Consider the following 22,685-nt stretch of genomic DNA (forward strand, 5'->3'; position numbering starts at 1 on the left):
CTTAGTCCTGGGGACCTGCATAAGACCAGCAGTTGAAGATCAAAGGGATCTAGCAGGTTTATAAGGGCAGAGTGCATCTTTCAGAAATGCTGGGCCTTGGGCGTGAATTGACTTATACGCAATGCACAGAGCCTTGAATTTAGTTCTCTTCTTTACTGGTAACCAGTAAAGCTTTTCAATTGTGCCAGATATGGAGGTATACTTGGGAGTTGCTGTGATCAATCTGGCGCAGCATTCTGCACCAATTGCAGCTTTTTTAGGACACCCTCTTGAGCATTAACTAGAAGGGCATTGCAATAATCTATGCGGGCCATGACAAGTGCGCTGATCAGAGTTTTTGCCATACTCATGGGGAGATAGGGTAGGAGTTTTTTAATCATTCTCATGGTGTAGAATGAGGAGGATACTACCGCATTAACGTGGTGCATGAAAGTGAGTTTGGTATCCAGTATAACTCCAAGATTTCTTGCCTTGGTCACTGGGGGAGGGGGTGGTCCCAGGGCATCAGGCCACCATGTGGGAGACCAGGCAGGGGAGAGGTTACCAAACATCATCACCTCCGTTTTATTGGAGTTCAGCTTCAAACAATTTGTGGACATCCAATTACTTATTGCCCGCATTCCCAGATTAAAATTGGAGGCCACTTCATCTCCATTTTTGTTTATGGCTAGGACAATCTGGGTGTCATCAGCGTAGGATGTTACCGCCAGGTGATGGATTTTTATGATCCTCGCTAAGTCCGACACATAAATGTTGAATAGTGTAGGACTTAGCGAGGATCCCTGGGGAACACCGCAGGGGAGAGTAAAAGGAGGTGAGTTGAAATTGCCGAAGGCGACTGACTGTACTCGATCAGCAAGAAACGAGGCGATGAGGTCTTTAGCAGCACCTGTAATGCCTGCCGCTGTGACACGGTCGATCAAGATGGAGTGATCGACCGTGTCAAAAGCTGCCGACAGGTCAAGTAGAATAAGCACTGCTGATCCTCCATCATCAAGAGTCTTCCTGATTTCCTCTGTAGCTTTAATGAGCGCAGTCTCCGTCCCGTGTCCCGTCCGGAAGTCAAATTGTGTGTCATCCAGACAGTTGTTTTGGTCTATAAATTCTGAGATTTGGGTGTTCATGATTTTTTCCACGATTTTGGCAGGAAGCGGGAGGCAGACTATTGGTCGGTAATTGGCGACTATTGAAGGGTCTAATGAGCTTTTCTTGATGAGTGGTTTAATGGTCGCTTTCTTCCAGATGGAGGGAAAGGTAGTGGACAAAAACATGGCATTAAAAATTTCAGTGAGTTTTGGACCTATAATTTCTGGAAAGTTTTTGAGAATGGAAGGGGGGCATGGATCTTCCGGAGATCCAGAGTTTGTGGTACATATGAGATGGGATACCAGTTCTGAAGAAATCTGGGTGAATTCTTGTAAGGAGCCAGAGGGGCTTGAGTGAGGGGGCTGGAACACGCCCGGGCCAGGGGCCTGTGGGCATTGGGAGTGGAGGGTGGGTGTCCAATGCTGGTTGCTTGGGCTTTGAATTGGGTAAAAATATCTGTAACTTTTTTTTGGAAGTGATTCGCCAAAGAGTTACATAACTCTTGGGTGGCTGTGATCGGAGTGGTCGCTGCTTGTCCAGAGAGGCGCGTCACTACCTGAAAACGTTGTTTAGTCGAGTCTTGTGCAAGATTAATTTGGTTGCTATAGAATTTACTTTTTTTCCATGATAATTAGTTGCTTGTAATTAGACATCATGGTTTTGTAGAGGGATTTTTGACCTGGGTCGTAGTCACGATTCCATCTGCGTTCCTGTCGCCTGCACTTTTGTTTTTCTTGTCTAAGAGTATCATTGAACCAGGGTGAGGATTTAAGAGTCCTATTGGTGGATTGTTTCTTTAGTGGAACTGTCAGATTGACAGTGTTTAGTATCCAGTTAGTATAGTTATTAGCACCTAGTTCAGGATCAGTCACAGTGGGAGGCGAGGAAGTTATTAGTGAGGATTGAGAAGCGGGAATGTCGATGCTTTTCCATGCTCTAAATTGATTCGTGGGTGAGGGAGTATTAACTAGGGGGGGAGTAGGTTGTAAGAAAAACTCGAAAAGAATGGCAGAGTGGTCTGTCCAGGTGAAGGGAAGGAGGTCCTTTATCATAAGTGATTTCTCACTAGAGAAGAGACCATCCAGAAGATGCGTGGAACCAGTGACTAGTTGTGGGAGTCCTTATGCATCTAATTCAGATAGCAGGGCGGCGGTGTCGAGATTGTCCGGCCGCTCAAGGTGGAAATTAAAATCACCCAGAATGGTGTACTGGCTTTCACCTGCCAATGGTTCTAAGAGAATGGATAAATTAGCGAAAAAAGGACTGCGAGGTCCAGGGGGGCGGTAAATAAGTGTGCCTTTGAATGGGGGGGCATTTGGAATAGAGATTGTGAAAGACAAAGCTTCACAACATGGGGTGGGAATGGTTTCTGTTCGTACTGTTAGATTACTACGGTATATAATGGCTAATCCGCCTCCTTTTTTTGGGGGTGGTCTGTCCAATCTAACATTCGAGTATCCTTCGGGGGTGGCCGTAACAAAGTCAGGTCCACAGGAGAGATCACCCCATGTTTCAGTGATGAAAAGGAGATCGAGATTGTAAACCTCAATGAAATTGGAGATCTCGTATTTATGCTTGGGCAAGGAGCGTACATTTATTAATGCCGCTACACATGGTTTAGGCATTATGTTATTCTTGCTGGTGGTAATTATCGGTGAGCGTCGGTAATTATTAGTGATATAGGAGCAGCTAGGACAAGTGTAAGGAAGAAAGTATGGCTGTTTAGCCAAATCAAGACGCTGACATTGATGAGATGTGGTATTTAGCGAAAGCAGAAAGTCGGAGTCATACGTAAAGGTTGTTGCTGGATTAGCAATAGCAAAACTGGCAGGGGGGGTGGCCCTAGGCCCGGTCCAGGCGCCGACGGGCGCAGACGGGTTTGCCTTAGGCGCGCCTTCGGCGCGCCCGCTGCGCTCATCCGCTGCGCGGCCGGGGGTTGCACATATTATACAGGGGGGAGGCGAGGGGGCGTGTCCAGAAGCAGTGGGCGTCGCCTTGCTGGCAAAATTGGCGGCAGTTTTGAAACCCGCGGCAGCGCTCAATCGGCTGCACGGGGAAGCCCTGACATTGGTGCAAAGTGGGCGGAGAGCGGGAACTTCAGGTAAACAAAGTATCACACAAAAGATTTTTTAAAATGATTAAAAGCAGTAAATGCGAAGTGCACCAAGGAAGACATGCAGCGCTGCACGTTGCACCAAGGAAGACATGCAGCGCTTCATTCATATGCAAAATGTGCACGAGGTACAACGGCAAAAAACAACACATGGCAATAAAGGAATCAAGGAGCTTTGGTAAAAGCAAACCTGATATTTTAGCAATGTAATGGAACAAACATTGCTTGGCTGAATATTATAGCAAACATGGCCATGCCTGAAAGCGTGCATTCATCACTGGTACAAACTTAATCAGACCACATTATGCACAAAAGGGAAGACCATTATTTCAAGGAAAGGGGACAAGCTCTTTGTTGTGCACAGACCCTAACACATCATCGATTCCGCTAAATCCCCAGGAATAACAAACTAAAAATGCAGAAGCACATCAACGCTGCAACTAAAGGAGCACATTTTCAGATAAACACCCTGAGAAAATTAAAACCCTTCTGACCCGCAAATGACTTTGGGGCACACCAGTAGGTGAGGGGGGAAGCACTGACACAGACACCAAAATAGTGTGATAAAGGCTGCTTTATTGGAATCAGGTGCACCTACAACAATGTCCCACCTGGCCTGTGCCAAACAAAACTACTGCTCACTAAATAACAACTGCCTGACGGCCCCCCACCCCACCCCTAAAGTTAACCCCAACATTGCAACCGAAAATACAACACATCCGCTCAGCAACCTACCCCCCAACTGAATGCCACAGTGACCTCCATGACCTCACCCCCGCCTACCATACAGTCCCAGGCCTCCAGCAAATCCACCCTATCTCTTTAGGAAAGCGCCACTTGAAAATCGCTTATGAATTTCGACCCCCCCCTAGGACTCCTGCCTTCTGGGATACCTGAGCACCCCCAACGCCCCATCCAAAGCCTTCTTCAACTGGATGATGTACAATTCCATGCCATACCTGGACAGGTGAACCCCATCCTCCCTGAAAAAATAGACCGCGCCATAGCGCAACTCCGGGTGCTCCATCCTCCCCACCCCCTCCCTGGCACAAAATTCCCTCATCTCTCGATTAATCTTCCTCCGTGCCCTGTCTATGGCTCCTGGGCGCTCCGCTCCCCTCCAAACCCACCTGGGAATAAACTCGGACCAGATAACATGACAGCCCGCCCATTGCTTCTTAATTTCCCTCAGGTCCCTCTTTGTTTGCTTGAGCAACGCCAGCCCCTTGCACTGCACCAAATCGTTCTCGCCCAGATGAATCACCACCACATCCGGGCACACCCCCCTCTCACCACCGTGTTCAACAAGGGCAACAAATCATGCCAATGCCTACCCCCTTTCCCCTTCCAATGACAACGGTACAGCCCTGTATCCAATCCCAAATTGAGTGTCCGATGCCTGTCCCGGTCCGCCTGTTCTGCCCTCTTGACGGATGAGTGTCCCACAATATATACATTCAAAACAGCCACTTCCGGCCCGCCACAGCACCTGAAAAGACACACATATCAAAATCGGGAATCACTTTTACAACACCCCATCCGCCTCCCTCAACCGCACATACGTCTGGTAACAATCCGACTTCCACCGTCCCAGCCTCTGTATCTCTTGCTTACCCCAACCCCTCCGTGCCACCTCCGTTGCCGCCCCGATCCGGAAGGAATGCGTCCCGAAAGCCAGCGGGTCCTCACCCATGTACCGCAGGGCTTGCCGCAGAACCCCCAAAGCCTGAGACGCTGTCACTCAGTCACCCCCACCACGAGCAAAAACCTCCCCCTCCTTCTCGCGCCGGCCTGCCATCAACCTCCTTCCCCACGCCGCTGGGCACACCCCCTCCCAGCCGCCAGGGCCCAGAACCACCCAGGTCCCGACCCCCCGCTGGTCCGTCTTCGAGCGCTGGAACCGCACCGACACCTCCTGACCTTGCACCTCCACATCCCCCCACAACACCCCCTTCCTCCCCTTTGCGCCCAGCAACTCCGACACTCGAAACGCTCCAAAGAAAAGCCAGGACATCAGGGTAGAAAAAGTGCACCGCCTCGCCCTCATCCCTGCACACCGCCGGGAGCGCGCCAATGACTCCTTCCAGCAATTCCACCGTGATGGGACGTCGCAGCCGCACCTTCGCACCCCACTCTCTCGCCCACCCCTCCAGCAGCCGGGTCCCCAATTCCCCCACCGACGGGGGTTAACCCCACCACAACTTTCCCATGAACGCCACCGCCGACAACTTGCCCGCAATCGACACCGCGACAGCCCTCTATCCATGAGCGCCAGCATGAACCGTACCACCTGTTCCTCGCGCCGCCAACGGTCCCCTCGCCTCACCGCACCTGACTGCAGGAATTCCTCCCACGCTAGCTCGTACGCCTTCCACATGGACACCGCTACCGACGCCTTCACCAACTGAAAGACCCGGCCTCGCCCACCGCCCACAGGTCCTCCGGCACCGGCGTCCTGACTTCCTCCGCCGCCGTGGCTAGCCCATGGAACCTCTCCCACTGTGAACGAGACAAAGCATCGGCAATGTCATTGTCCACTCCTGGAACGTGGCGCGCCTGAAACAGTATGTCATTCTCCAAGCAACGCAAGACAAACACCCTCATCAACTTCAGAACCTGCGGATCCCGTGCAGACTGCCTGTTCACCACCTGCACGACGGCCATGTTGTCCACTCGAAACAGCACGCGCTTGTGCGCCAGCGCCCCCACCCACACCGTGACCGCCACCACCAATGGGAACAACTCCAAGAACGCAATGCTCCTCCCGCCTGCCTGCCAGTCCTCCGGCCACTGCTCCGCACACCATTTCCCCTCCCAATACAGGCCGAATCCGCCCCCGCCCGCCGCATCCGAGTACATGGTGACGTCCCACTCCCAGTCCTCCGCCTGCGCCATGGGTACTCCATTGAACCGTTCGAGGAACGCCCACCACATGCGCAGATCCTCCTTCATTCCCACCGAGAGGCGCACATGGTGATGAGGCAACGTCAAACCGGACAACGCCAAACCCAAACGCCGGCAAAACGTTCGGCCCGCCCGCACCACGTGGCAAGCAAAATTCAAATGCCCCAACAGCACCTGCACCTCTCGCACCGTCACCTTCCTCTTTGCCAACATTCCATCCACCAGAACCAGCATCACAGACCTCTTGTCGTCCGGTAGGCGCGCTTCCATGGCGACCGAGTCAAGCTCGATACCATGAAAGGACAACACCGTACTGGGACCGCACGTCTTCTCTGGTGCCAGGGGAACCCCAAATTCCCCATCAACGCGGCCAAACCATCCAGCTGCTGCTGACAGTCCGCTGCTCCGGGCTGCCCCACCAGGAAAAAGTCATCCAGATAGTGCGTCACTGACTCTGAGCCTGTGCGCCTGGAAAAAACCCACTGTAGGAATGAGCTGAACTGCTCAAATAGCCCACATGAAATGGAGCACCCCATCGGCAGCGCCTTGTCCATAAATATGAGACGATGGAACTGGATCCCCAGCAACTGGTGATCCGCCGGGTGCACCGGAAGGAGTCGGAACGCCGACTTGACATCGCATTTTGCCATCAACGCGCCCCTTCCCGCCGCCGAAACGAGCATCCGCGCCACGTCCACCGAGGAGTAAGTCACCAACGCCAATTCTGCCGAGATGTAGGCATTGACGGACTACCCTTCCGGCCAAGACAAGTGCTGTATTAGCCAGAACTGCCCCTCCTCCTTCTTGGGCACCACCCCGATGGGGGAAATGATCAAGCCCGGCAACGGCGGTTCCGTGAAGGGGCCCGCCATCCGACCTTCTCTGACCTCTTTGAACAGCTTCTCTCTTACAATGCCCTTGTGTGCGTTCACTGACTTCAGATTGTCCGCCCAGCGAGCAATCCGGGGGCCCTCGTACCCCAGCCGAAACCCCTCCCGGAAACCACGACGCAGCACCGCAGCATCCTCCGCCCGCGGATACGCTGCCAGCCAGGGCTCCATCTGCTTCATACTAACCGGCGTATGAGCCTTTGCCCAGAGCCCCAGCTCCCCCCTCTGCCCCCTCCCCTCCCCCCAACCTGTCCCCCTCTGGCTGGGGCACCTCCCTGCATGGGCTGCTGCCCCGGCGGGCCCCTGAGCCCCCAACAATGCAGCACTGGATGCCGTCGTCCGCATGTCGAGCACTCGTGCTGGAAACTGCATGCCGCCTGCCTGCAGGCTCCTCTATTAAAGTCCCAGCAGGCCCCGACTGTCGCCTGGCCGCCAGAGTCTCCCTGCCCCACCACCCCACGGGTAGGGCGGGCCGCAAAGGGGGGCCGCACCAGCGGCAAACAGCTTTCTGTGTAAATGGTGCGGCCAAACTTGGCCCCTCCCATCGCCTGCTGGTACAGATCCGAATCCAGCTCCCCCATTGCGCTTCCGGGTCTGCCGCCATGCGCCCCCAGAATTCCTCGTCGTAGTGAGACCACGCGAACCCGCCGTAAGTCACCTGTGACCTCCGCACCACATCCATGTATTTGAAAAGCGCGACGGACCGGTCTGGAAACTTCTAGCAATACACGCTCGCGTAAATGAGGAAAGCTGCTGACCAGTTGTCTAGCGTCAGGGGCACCTTTGGGTGCCTAGCTAACTCCTGCTCTCCTTCCTTCGACCCCTCCTTGGACGTCAACTCCCTGTGGAGAAGCTTCAAGATGTCAATGTACTCCCCTTTCCAGATCTTTTCCTTCGTCGTTGCCGAAAGGTTAGCCCCCAGCGGCTTGGTCAGCCCCATGTACGGTAACTTACGCACCGGCACCACACAACTCTCCTCCCCCCTGCCCGCTGGCTCCTTCTCTCCAACCGCCACCGACCCGCCGCCCGCGCTCGACCAGTCTCCACCCGGCGCCGTGCCGTCCGTGCCCACTCCCGCGTCTTGCACGTATCGTCCCCGCACCAGCCGCCATCCATCTTCCCCTTCGCCCCCCGTCCCCACCGAAACATGCACACAGCGCCGCTTGCCACTCCCCGCTCCATCTCCCGTCTTACCTGGCGTCAAGGTCGGCGTCTTTGCTGGATCCCGCCGCCTAACCAGTGGAGCTGAGGGGGCCATCACTCTGGGCACTTCTTGCCTTGCTGACACCTGTAATACACTGCTAACAACATTACAAGACCCCCCGTCCTCCCGAATCTCTCCTTCCTCCTCCGACTCTCCATCAGCCGGCTCCACACCGCCCCGGCCCCCCACTTGGGGTTCCAGCCAGCTCCAACCCTCTCTCTAACGACACACCCGCATCAAATCCATCAGGTCCACACTCCCACTCCCAGCCGCCACACTCGCAGTCCAATCAGAAGTATGTGCATCCATCCTCACTCCCCCACGTCTGGCGGCTGTAAAGACCCTTCGGGGAGGGGCCGGTGGAGACGCATCCCGCCTCCATTCGCCGCGGTCATGAGTTAGGTCCCTCGCTGGAGCTCGGCCGCCCGCACCAAACAGAGCCGGCCCATCCTCTCGGTGGGTTGGAGCCGCATGCTGCTCACCCGAGCGCCTCGCAAACAGCTCCTGCCAAGGAAAAAAGGTAGAGTCCAGCATGCCAGGGTGCTAACACCCCCCTTCTACCCCCCACGCACTGCCCCCTCCCCCATCCCAGAGCCCCTCCCCTCCCCCATCCTGCCGAATGACCTCCACGCCGCGACGGGATCCCCCTTCCACCCAGGCCCCAAACCCCCTCCCAATCCCAGCCCCCCGGCCCTCCCCACCCCCCGAAACCCCAGCTCAGCCCGCACCCCCCCACGCCCCACTCCCCAGGCCCCCCGCCGCACCCCGCGCCCCTTCCCCTCGCCGTAGCTCCCCCCTGGCCCGCCACTTCCCCCCGCCCCTCCACTTCCTCCTGCCTCCCCTCCACTACCCCCACCAAACCACCCCCCAAACCCCGAGCAACCCCTCCCGCCCGCCGCACCTCCACCTCTGCGCAACCCCCCCAAGCACCTCTGGTCTGCCACGACCCTCTGCCTGGCCCCCCCACCCCTCTCCCGCCGCCCCGGCGATGCCGGCCTGCTCGGGCCCACCATGCCCCCCCTCCTCCGATGAGGACGAACTCCAGTCCAGCTCAGTGTCCGCCCCCCCTCCCCCCCTCTTCCACATCCGTCTCCTCAATCAATAGAGGGAAACCGCCCCCCCATCCCCTCCCCCCAACCGCCCACCTTGCTCATCGTGCCTCGGCCCCGCCCCCCCTCCCGCACCGCGCCCCCCCCTGCCCCACGGCGCCCTCACCACCATCAGCCCCCCGGTCCTCCACCCCACCCCCCCACCCTCCACTGGCACCACCACCTGGGTCCCCGCATCCCCCCCCTGCCCTCCCAGCTCTGGCACCGCCTCTCGGGCTCCCCCCCTCCCCTGGTGCCCCAAACTTCCCCGGGGGAGAGAGCCTCCCGATGGTCGGCCACCCCTCCAAATCCCCATTAAGCAGGCAGTTCAAACTCTAGTAACTCCCAGAGTTGATTGTGGAAGTGTTGCGCTTTGTGACCTTCCTAAATCAACGACCGCTCCGCTAAGAGCCTCAATCAATACAGCCGCTAGACTCATCACTGGCAACAAAAGAAGCTGCCACATTTCCCCTGACCTTCATACCCTCAACTGGTTACCTTTTGAGGCCAGAATCCATTTAAAAATCACCTCTATGACACATGAGGCATTGCATCTCAAAAGCCTGAGGTACCTAGCGGAGACACTCGTGCTATCAGGTGGCAACAGATCTACCAGGAGTTCTTATAATCTTCTACTTAAACCGCAACGTTTCTCCAAGAGGAAACCTTCAGGAATGGCTCCCAGAATTTGGAACGCCTTACCCCCAGAAACAAAACTTAATCCATCCGCTGCTTTTTTTAAAAAAGAAGTGAAATCGATTCTCATGTCCAAATTCACTTGAACTTTTTCTTAAACACTCTTGTAGATATGTGCTAATCTCTAATAGTTACCGGTACTGTATTCACATAATTCTGTGTATTTATATGTATTTGTCATCCACCTATATTTACCCTGTTAAAAGCACTGATACCCACAAGGGTCTTGTTCACGCTACACAAAACCGTCAAAATAAAAATAAAAACAGAAATGTCCTTGTCATGCGTGCGGAAAGCATGCATATTGAAAGAGCAAGTGTAAGAATATTCAGAATAAAAATGGGGCAAATACAAATTTGAATCTGCAGACACAGAATGAAGTGGTTGTGAACCAGCAACAGCAGCAACAGGTAGTTACTAGCCTGGGGACGGAGGGTGGTGAAGAAAATTGTGGGCAGCAACTGGCAAGGCGAGGACCGGGTGGATGAATTGTCATTGTTGGAAGTAGTCAGTCCCCTGGCTGCCTTGCTCTAGGTGGTGAGACCAGTTGTACAGTGACTAGGGCCCAGCTGCTTGGGCAGGGAGAGCCTTCCACCACCAGAGAGAAAGGAGGCCGGCACCACCCGTAGAGGAGGGACCGGTGGGACAGATGACTACCGGCCACAACTACCCACAGGCCTCAACACTAGAGGCGACAGCAGTGGCGCCACTCTGCGTGGACTTCCTCAGACTTAAATAACAAGGCCCGCTACCGGTAACCATCAAAACGGGGCCATCTGGAGCGAAGGGGGAGCCCTGAAACAATTGTTTGAATGGATGGTGTCCTAGACCTTGCCTGGGGGGACACCAGAGGGAGACTACTGAACTTGCCACCAAGTGGAATGCAACTGGGCCCTTTGCCAACCTATAGTCAATAGACAGCTGTATAATAGTTTAGAAGCTAGTTCTGAGGGTGTATGCCGATGGTGTGAAGAGATACAGGGGTCGCATGTGACGTTGAATAAACAGTATGCATACCTCTGCTGTGACCCTCCTGCAAATAGACTAAGATTGTCTTTGGTGTCAGTGATACCTTACATGCCATGAGTGGAGTGATCCCTCCAACAGAAAGACTCACTATGGCAGGCAGTGGTGAGTAGAGCCCCTGTGACAAATACCTACCGTAAACACTATTGATAGGGCACTAGGAGATGGCCCTGAAAAAAGACTCACCCACATCACCTATGGAAAATAATGGCTGACAGCAGGGGGGTAAGACCACCCAGCAGCCAAAACTGGATAAATATACAATACCAGTGGATAACGCATCCAACACCACTAGGAAACTGAGCGAGTATGCAATCAAGGCCGTCATCAAAGCCCAAAATAGACTCAGTTACAATGGACACAACACTTTGTGAGCTGATCTCAAGTTAACGACAGAGAAAGTAACAGTAGTGGAAACCTCTATATTAGCCCTGCAACTTTAAACAGGGACTTTGCAAGAGCAAGTAGGTCACCTGATGAAGGAAAGTGCGACCCTGGTGGCGAAGCTTGAAGTCTATGAAAGCCGCTCCAGGTTCAACAACATTCTCTTGGATTGAGTCCTGCAAACTGCAGAGGGATTGACTGTGGAACTCCTCATGGAGACACTAATAACACGAACAATCCTACCAAAGGATCTGTCTAAATGCTTCTCTGTTGAACTGGCTCACAGGGCTCCAGTGCCACCACCCAGGACAATAATCATCCGTATTTTCAATCACTGGGATTGGGACACAATCCTAAAAGCAGCCCCCCAACAGGGGAAAATAAAATACGAAAATCTGACCATAGTCTCTTCCCAGAATTCACCATTAAAGTGCAAAATGCAGGGACTACAGGGACAACAGAGTAGCTTTGAGGGGAGTGAAAAGGAAACTGCAAGCAAGAGTAATCAAATGCATGATGTTATTCTCTGCCGAGTAGTTGTGGAATGGAAGAGCCAGCACTTCAGAACTCCAGCAGTAGTGTTGGAGTGACCGGAGTGCTGGAGACCTGCCGGTTCCTTATGAAAAGAGCAAGCAGGGACACATCGTAAGCAGGATGGTACTGACACCCAGGGAAATTCCTCTGAAAGAGCCAAGAAAAAAGAATTCATCAGGAGGGTCCCAGCGAGAGGATGAACAAAGACCCGGGTCAAACGGAAGCAGAAACAGAGATGGATGAGAGACCAATTCAGATAAGATGAAACAGCATGGGCAGATAAACCAAAGTGCTGGCATACTGAGACATTCACTAGGGGGTGTACATGAGAAACTCTTCATGTCCTTCGCCAAATCACCAGCGAGAAGTCTACAAGGTTTTGGGCGACAGACACTCTGCACTATTGAGGTGGTGGGCACTTCTAAACTGACGATGCATGGGAGCAGAAATGGAGGAGTTAGGTAAACTGTTAACGGTAATCTACCTAGTTTTCACATAATACACACACAGCCGGCCATCTTGAAGCGACTACAGTCTATACCCAAGAGGGTCTATCACAGGCATCACTTCCAGGGTGAACAAAACTTAACCAATATGAGAAAACATTCCCTTACCCCAATGGCCAAGCCAAGACACTGAAGATAATGTTCTGGAACATTGACAGCCTAGGGACCAGTCTCAAGAGGGGGTGGTAATGCAATACTTAAAGAGGGAGGTCCTGGCATCGTATTGCTCCAAAAGACTCACCTCAGGGGCAACCATTACAAAGCCTTAGACTGATATGGCTATGTCATGTGAACACCTACAGGCTACACAGCAGACTCACTGTGGCAGGTATCCTAACATGAAATTCAACACCATGTACCCCAGGCAACACCTGGATAGACACGCAGAGGTGATATGTTGCCTAAGCAGGGCAATGGGATGGATTGTTGTAGTGAGATAGCCACACTTCTACTACAACTCCAAAAGGGTATCCTATTACTTGGAGGAGACATTAGTAAGGTGGTTTTAGAGGAGATGGATAGACATCCACCAAGAGGAGAGAAACGGGGACACAACTATCTGCCTTCTTTGGCACTTTGGATATGGCAGATATCTGGAAGGCACACAACCTGCAGGAACAACAATATACATACCACTCTGGTGCGCACAGGAGTATCTCCTGGATGGACTATCTCCTGACACAGCACAGATCCTTACGACTGACATTTTTCAGGGCTCAACACCTCGTAAAGGGTATATGGGACCACGCACTGACCTAGGTAATGTTTCAGGGCAAAATGGACAGAGAACACAGACAATGGGTGCTCAATCTCTGGCTCCCGAAAAACAAGTGGATAGAAAAAGGCCTACAACTAGGTACTGACAATTAGTTAAACAACATTGTAGAGACAGTGGACTCCCCTACCACACTATGAAAAGCATACAAAATGGTATAGAGGGGACATGTGCTGGCCCTAGTATCAGGGGAGCATATGAAAAAAAGCGACACAAATGGTAGAAAAAGAAATTGAGGAACTAGAACTTTTTACTACCTCTCAGGCACACTTAGATTCTACCTACAGGTTAGCCCAAAAACAACATGAATACAGAGAGATTGCGTAAGATTGTGCCAAAGTTACCTACCTAGGAACACAGCATAGTCCCCACGAAGTAGGCGACAACGAAGGCAAACTACTGGCCTGGTTGGACTATATGGAACAGGCAATCAACTGGGTTCATGGTATCAAAGGAACCGGTGGGGAAACCCACATCAGGAACTCACAAATAGCAAACAAGTTTGCAAACTCTTATGCCAAACTATATACAATGGTGACTGACAGATCCTCGGTAGAGTTGAATCCTCTGTTGCAGAAACAGGGGCTTGCCCAAATGACTGTTTAAGATAGACATCATGCCAGGCAATATATCTGCAGCAACTATAGAATTGCAATCCTGAAAGGTTGGGGGTCCCAATGGGTTCCCCAAACAATTATATTAAAGATTAGCCACTAAACTCTCAAAACACTTTCAGACCATTTACAAAAAGGCGGAAAGGGTCGGCTGGCCTTCAGCAGACCAACGAATACCCACCATAGTGGTGATACCAAAGGCTAGCGAGCTCCTTGATGACTGTGCCTCCTACAGGCCGATTTCACTGCTAAATGCTGAAGTCCAATTTCTGGCCAAGATATTGGCCACCAGGTTGAAAAAAGTGATTACCACCTTAATGGACCCCGATCAGGAAAGCTCTGTGTCCAACAGAAGCACAAGACATAACTTTTGACACTTTTTTGGCGGGCTGGGCAAACATTTAAGGGATAAAAGAAATATACACTGGTAATGGCGCTTAGATGCCACAATTGCGTGGAATGGAACAACAAGTTTGCGGTACTAGACAGAATGTTCATGAGTTTGGTTAAGCTTCTCTATATATAACAACGAAAGAGTGACTAAAGAGGTAACCTAAGGACAGTCACTCTAAACAACAAAAGAAAGTAAACATAACCAGTGTTTGTAAAAGGAACCCTCACTCACCGACCTCGTCGGTGACATGCTTCATCATAGGGTTCCAACAGAGAAGACAAATGCTTCCCTGGTGTGCTTCTACACCTGGTTACAGTGGAGCAAAATGTTCAAAAAGGCGTGTGTGCACAGGTGATGAAAGTGGAAAAGTGAGATTAAAAGGTATTTGGTGCTAGCCTATCAACTAATTTATTAAAGGCTGACAAAAGGCCATTTAAATAAGTGAGACGTATCTGGACCAGTTCTATAAAGTGGCTGGCAGCATCTGATTTAGGATGTTTTTTAGGAAATGGTCAATATGTTTCTGCCTTTAAGTGCGATTCACAAAGCATTCGTCAGGACCTATTCAAGGTTCCACGGCGGTATGCGCTCGCTAAGGCGCACCCTAACCTGTGGAACAAAACAATATGGTACAACTCACGGTTATACCAAGAAAGCCTTGCGGAGATTCGTAGACCTTAGGAACCTGCAAAATAAAGGGGTAGAAAGGCATAAATGCAGTTTAGCCCCAAAGACATTGTAGATACTCAAAATGCAGGTTATTTGACAAAACATACTGGGAATAGTTTATATCTTCACATAAAAGACATATCTACTTGACTGTCTTAAAGGAGTGTCAAATAATTATTATTGGAGTATGTCTATTTGTATGAAAGGCTCGGTTGGGGCAATGTTTCTTGAGCCTATACCGTTTAGGAACCCTGCGTATATACAGCATGTCCTACGGGGGGGCATATTACCCCAAACAAACATATGAAACGTTTCTTTCTTCAAAAAGGAAGCTCAATTGGTTCTTTGTTATGAAGCGACTCGTGAATGGGAGAATTCCTCGACACAATACAGGAAATCAAAGGTTAAAATAATATTCACAGCATTGGCTGGAGAAAAAAGCTTACGTAAAATCATGAAGTCAATTACTCCATGGGACTGGCAGGGAGGGGGAACCAACACCTGGGCATCTACAGAAACAAAGATGATACTTGGTTACGAGCCCACTGGTGTCTACCAACCCATGTCTTAGAAAAAAACCCTACCGAGGGCAGACTTACTTCCCGTCTTGTGAGTTCCAGCGCTGTACCTAAACGATTCCTCCCTGGCCCGAATATTACCGTATGCCGGCGTTTCCAGGTACAAATGCTGTTCACGGACACGTCACAATGTGAAAGGCATGTGACGTGTACTGGAGGGCGCGGCAGGGCTAAAACAACTAGAACGCTGCCTTATTTCTGACGATATATTTGATAAAACTTTATTAGCAAAGGATCCCTTATTTTCAACGGGACTATCAACATCGACCCATACGTTTGAGTGTTATATTGTATCTACGGCCCTGATTCTTAGCCAGTTCAGAGGTGTGGTTACGTATCAACCTGACTTGTGCACTATGATCAGGGGCGCTAGCCCTTAAGGCTATGTGCAGATCAAAATAAGGCACCCTTTGGGTGTAGGTAAATAAGATTGTTAGCACCCGGTTGAAACATTAGTAGAGGACCCCTTTTGCTCTGTGTGAATAAACATAAAACACCCTACGGATCAAGGGAACTAGAACCCATGGGTGTGATAGTGAGCATTAAAAAAGCTCGAATCTTACACTAATGGAGGACATATATTCAGTAATGGTCCCATGATTATCCCGGTATGATGGCTATTGGTTAAGAATATATTTGTGTTGTGTAGTTGCTCATTCTTATATATTCTACGTTGCCATAGAGTCTTTATCAAGGTGGGTGCAAAAGGACTCGTCATACCAGCAGTAGACAGTTAGTTTATTACTCATTACAAAAATGGGGGCATTGTCTTACGATATAATCATATCCCCACCAGAAAAAATCATTGGAGAACGCATTTGAAGAGCAACTTAGAAACATGCGTCAGGTTAGCGTGCCAGGACTGTGCCCCAAGGAATATTGTCATTTAATCCTATGAGGTGGGTGGGCAAGCGATAAATCCACCTCTGTTCTTTTTCAAAGAGCGACTGCTGGGTGATAGCGCCGGATGGTAAGTGCTCTATCACTGTCCAGTGCAGATCATTGGTAGTGTGCTGTTGTTGGAGAAAATTATTTATTAGTTTTGTGCTTTTTCTCTTGTACCGGACATTGCTGCGATGCTCGCAAATTCGTTGTTTGATCTTTCGAGTGGTCATCTCCCACATATCTGAGTTTACACGGACAGGTGATTAGGTAGACCACATGGGTAGAATTGCAGTTTGTATGTGATTATTGTAGCCAAAATTTTCCTTTTTCAAGGTCAAGCTGTTTTGAGGGAGTTGTCAAATGACACACGCTAAATGAGCCGCAGGGGAAATGCCCCACCACTGGGGGAAGCCCCCATGCGTTCAAAACACTTGGTTGATGATCAGGTGTGTCAGGCCTGGGTCGCGTATGAACCAAAGTATATCTGAGACTGCATGCTCGCTTGTATGAGAAAAAAGGTTTTTCCCAGTGGTGATTATTGCTCTCCAGGATTCGCCAATGCTTGCGTATTGATTATCCCACTGAATTTGACGCCGCATTGAAAGTTGTCACACACAAGAGCGGTGGGGGTTCTGAGACTCTGGGAGTATCCACATCCAAGAGGACTTCCCGATTCTGGTTGCGGGCTCTCTTACAGCATTTTTTGAGAATGCCAGCCAGGTAACCTCGATTTTGAAGTTTCCTGGTTAGTTCATTGGCTTGGCTTTTGTAGACTGCAACCTCACTGCAATTTCGTCTTAGCCGCAAGAATTTACCAAAAGGAAGGTTTTCCCGTAAAGGGCGTGGGTGATAACTAGTGAAGTGTAGTAAATTGTTCTTGGCTGTAGGTTTATGGTGGGTCCTTGTTTGTAGTTTGTTGCCAGATTGCCAATTACGATGTCGAGGAACACCATTTCTTCCTCATGGTAAGAATGAGTGAATTTTAAATTAGCATCACAGGTATTAATCCAGGTGAAAAAATCACAGAGGATGTTTTCAGGGCCTTTCCAGATGATAAGCACATCATAGAAGTACCTTCGCCAGAAGGATACATGGTGCAGGTATAGATTAGCAGATGACAAGATGTGTCTGCATTCAAAATCATGGACATACATTCTGGGCACACTTGGGGCGAAAGTGCTGCCCATTGACTTCCCGTTTGATTGGAGGTACAGGACTCCTTGATATTCAAAAAAAAATTCTTTTAAGGCCAAAGTGGCGCAGTCAACCACGAACTTCTGTGGTGTGGTGTAGTCCCAGTCACTGCTTGTCAGGGTCTCTTCAATTACTCTAACAGTGGAATCTTGCGGGATGCAAGTATATACACGCTCTATGTCGAGAGTTACCAGGTAAGTAGGGTCATTGGTAAGCTCGATGATCTGGAGGAGAGTAAGCAGACTTTTAGTATCTTTCAGATACGTACTCGTTGCCTAAATCAAGGGTTTCAAGAAGAAGTTGCAATATTGCGATAACGGTTCCAAAAGGGAGCCCAAGCCTGATACAATTGGCCTGGATTGGAGGTGGCAACCTGTTCTTATGTGTTTTAGGCAGGGTGTAGAAATATGATATCATGCCTTTGCTGGTAGTAAGAAAATCTGCTTCATGTTTGGAGATATAGCCCTGACCATCAGCCTCATTCACTAATGTCCGGATGGTATCCTGAAATCTAGACATAGGGTCCACGGAGAGGCGTGTATAGCTGACACCATCTGATAAAAGGTGTCTGCACTCCGTATCATATGCCTCAGTTTCCTGTACCACGATGCCTCCGTCTTTGTCGGAGGGCTTCATAACAATATTCAGATTGTTTCGTAGAGATTCCAAAGCCTGTAACTCACAGGCCTTCATATTCTTAAACACTGCTGTATCCTCAAAGGCTTCAATGTCATTAAAAACAGCTTGCTCAAAGGCTATAATCTTGGGAGGGATGGTATGAGGTGGGGGTGTAAAAGAAGATTTTAGGCAAAAGGCTGTATCACCCCGATTGTCTTGTGTCAATGCAGTTTCTTTTTCCTCAAAGAAACTCTTCAGCGTTAATTTGCGGAAAAGCTCCGCAAGTTCACAATGCAGCTTGAAGCGATCTAGGCGGGCCGTAGGAAAAAAGCCCAACACCTTCTCGAGTACTGCTTGTTCATCAGGCGTCAAAACTATTGATGAAAGATTGGTCACTAGGCTTTCGTGTTGCTGGGCCCTGCACGCTGTGCTTTGCTCCTGGTGTTGTCTCCCACATGCCTCCTCTTGCACCCAGTGCACTTGGTTGCTGCCTCGTCTTCTTTCCCTTCCCCTCCGGCCCCCCTCTAAAAAAGGAGGACTGTACAGATTCTGTTGAAAGTGTGTATGGGGCATGAAAGGGGTGTTCCACCCCATCATCGGGTGGAATTGGGTTGGTTGAAAAGAATTAGGGTAGTTGGATCCTCCTGGTTGGGGGAAAGGTGGCCATGGTTGTTGGTATTGTGGCTGTCTCTTGTTTCTGTCCCTTCTGCGTGGGCGGGATCGATAGCTATCCCCACTAGAACCAGTGCTTCTCTATAGCCAATAAATAGCCCGGTTCAGGGTCAATGACACATACTCAATAGTCTTTGACCTGTGAAGGGGTACTACACAGTGCTGCCCACTGTCACGCATGATAATTGCACTGGCTGTAGAACTTTGGCAGCATGGATCATGCAGGACCCATTAGTTAGAGGAATACTCTGAGAGGAGGGTTAGGAAGACAGCACATACTAATATACTGATGACATATTGTTCTATGTGTTGGAGCCCAAGAACACTATAGACAGACTCATGCAAATAATCTGCAACTTTGGCAACAATTCCAGATTTAGGAATAATTGAAGTAAATCCCTGAATTACCCTCTGATGGGGGCTACACCGCGACTGCACAATGCCTGTCGCTCATGACGGTGTCAAACATTTAGGAACTCACATTACCCTGGACCCGAATGACTTCTTAAAACACAATCTATGAATACTCCTTTATCACCTCAAAAAGAATGGTCCTCACTGTCGTAGAACGCCACTATCACTTCTGGGAAGGGCAGGAATGTTTAAGAAGATGACCCTTCCCTCACTCCTGTATGTCTTCCAAATTACACCCTATAAGGTCCCAACACAATTCTAAAAAGCTGTTAAAGGAGTGGTGCAACTGATCTTTTGGGATGGGCCCTCCTCCACCCCTGGATTGCACTCATGACACTAAGGAGTTTACAAAGGGGGTATAGCCCTATCAAACTTTAACAACATAAAAACGGTGGTCTCTGTCTGGCACCAGGTTATATCTTATCTGGGTTGGAGAGGCAAACTCACAACAGAAACTCCACTATGGGCCAGTAAGGTGCTGGAAGCCCTTGGAGACCACAATGGCCTGTATAAATAGGACACAAAAGCATCTTGAAGCTGAGGGACCTTTGCCCTTTAGGAGAGAGGGAAGAAAAAAAAGGCCCCCCTGGGAATGCTCCAGGACATTTACCACTTGTTAAAGACAGAAACATATCACTTCTTACAGGTCAGACATGCTCTATTGTCACATACCACTACAAGGCACTGAGAGTCCAGACTTATTGCCACTGTGAAAGGGAGTGTTTACAGAACCCCTGACTAAGGGAGCTATCTCCTTCCTTTACAGGAAAAAAGTAAACAACCCACTGGGTGCCTCCAATGAATAAAAGACACCTTGGAGACTAACCTAGGACCATTTGAGGAAGGAGATTGGGAGAACTCACTACAAAGCCCCAGAGAGGTGACAATACAGGGAAAGTTGCTCCTGGTGCAGCTACATGGGTTGCACAGCGCATACAGTGTGAGAAGGACCCTGACAAGATGGGAAGACATCAAACTGGATGGATGGATCTTCTACCACACCTTCTACCACACCTTATGAGAATACCCGCAACACCAACATATTGAAAATAAATTCTGGGCCCTATCTCAGGCACAACGAAACTCAGAATAACAACATGCCGAAACACATTGTAATTAAAATAGCAGATGAGGAAAGGATTAAAAATCATCTAGGCCTAGGTGGGGCACTAGGCCTGGTGGTGGCGGAAAAAAAATTGCCCGGAAATGGGGAGTCAAAGAAGCTCCAACACTGGAGGATTGAAACAAGGACATCGGCTGGTGTACGCTGTCTATGAGAGCAGGTGCTGCCCCAGAAAATGGTAAAAGATTTGGGGAGCATGGGTGTCAAACAAAGGGGCACTTAGTGCTCCCACGGGGGCCAATTCTACTATAAGAACAAATGTCAAGCCATGTTTGTGGGGCGCTGACCAACTGTGTAATGTTGTGCTATTTACTTCTCTGAAAAAACAATAAAAATAAGTTTTAAAACTTTTTTGTGTTTCCTGAGAATATTTCTGGAGCTTATCAACTTTTCCTTAGGTGTGTGGCACTTTAAGACCATGCAAAGGTTCAGAGGCTGCAACACCTGGAATAACTAGGCAGAACCTCTTGTTTGACAAAGAATTGAGTAGATGTTCTACCCTTGGTGATGAAGCTTAGCTATTATCTCCATATATTGATGCACCATTTCTACTTGGATAACACCACCACACATATATACACATTGGGGCATATTTTCAAGAACGTGTGATAACCATTGTAAAAGTAACTTAATGCAACCCTAAACATCGCAGTCTACCGCGGGAAAATTACGCCATAATAACTAAGTATTCCTAACACAGCGGTACGATGCGATAGATGCTCCTTCCGGAGCGATAGCTGCGCTTTACAAATTCCCATAAATATCAAATATCAAATAGTCTATGACTGTGTTAAGACCAACGCCCAACGCAAAAATGCGAAACACAAATGCAAAAAAAACTGCGATGAGGCCAATTGTAATACAAAAATCAATGAAAACCAGCGACAGGCCTTCAAATCACACGCATCATGCTGAAAATGATACCAGCAGAAAAAAAACTGACAAACAGATGCCAAACAAAAGTGAAGCATAATGGATGTTGACGGAGCAAGTACGGAGGGGAGCCAAAACCCCACAAGCCCCACGGAGGACTTGCCTGGGACCTCGGGTCAGGGAAGGCCAAAGAGAAGAAGAGTAGGAAGAAGTGGTTCAGTATGCAGCAAAACAGGATCTGGATAACGGGGGTGGTAGAACACCATAAACAACTGTTCGTCACCTCCACTGTGTCAATGTAAACCAAAAATGGACTATGGCAGTCCATTGTGGACAAGGTGAATGCAGTGGGAGTGATGAAGAGGACAATGGAAGAGGTCAAGAGGCATTGGAATGATGTCAAGCACAAAACCAAGCTGAAACTCGCCAACAACCGGAAAGCAGCAATGCAGACTGGAGGTGGGAGTCCACCGTCACAGGAGGAGCTGGACAAGATGGAGGAAATGGTGTCCACAGTCATAAGTGGGGAGACGGGGGCTGGAGTTGGGGGACCGGGCACTGCTCAACATGACTCGACACAACAGCACCAGTGTGAGTAATGACCAGGGACTGGGGGGACAGGGGGAGATGGGCACAATTGCACACATGCACAATTGAGCTGAGCATATCTGCAGAAAAACCCAGAAAGATACCAATGTACCTGATTATGCTAAATTTAGTCCATGCCTTCCCTTCCAAATTTAGCACTGATGGTATTTTATTTGCCTGCTGAAAGTGGTTGAGGGGAATAAACACTTCAAGATTATACTTACAATTTAGTCATGTTTAAAAGACAACAGACTTCGAATTCCAGTTCATGAACTTTATTATAAGGCCAAAAATAATTGGATGTAAACACATCTGAGAATTATCGAATATAGGTACATAGAAATCAACACAGAGCCAAACCTACGCATATAATTAATTTGGCACAGAAGGCATAATCTTACAAACTCCAGAATTAAAACACAACATAGAACTGAGACGGAGTCTAACTCCTTATTCATTAGGAAGGAAAGCATAAGATACCTTTCCCTACACTACTATCATTGAGGTTCCTGGCTGTATCCCCTAAATTCTTTCCCAAATGTGTCAGCACATGTAGACTTCCTAAGAAGAACTCACGTCAAATGGGTCAAAATAGCATAAGGTTATGGAGCTCGCTTTTAATGCTGCTCCTTCTACTCCGAAAATGTAGTGGTCTGATTTTCTGTCCCTATGCATCATACAAAAAGACCACATTCAGCCCCCTTCTAAATGTATCACATGACAAATTGTTTCACTTGCAATATTCCCCAGTATAATATAAATATATGCAAGTGCATTTGATCCATGAGTATAATGCACCCATACAATTTAGAGTGCTGTATGACTAGTTGTAGCTTGCCGTCCCTGTATAAATCTTT

The sequence above is a fragment of the Lissotriton vulgaris genome, chromosome 1_1 (genome assembly GCF_964263255.1).
Source record: "Lissotriton vulgaris chromosome 1_1, aLisVul1.2, whole genome shotgun sequence".
Classification (NCBI taxonomy): Eukaryota; Metazoa; Chordata; class Amphibia; order Caudata; family Salamandridae; genus Lissotriton; species Lissotriton vulgaris.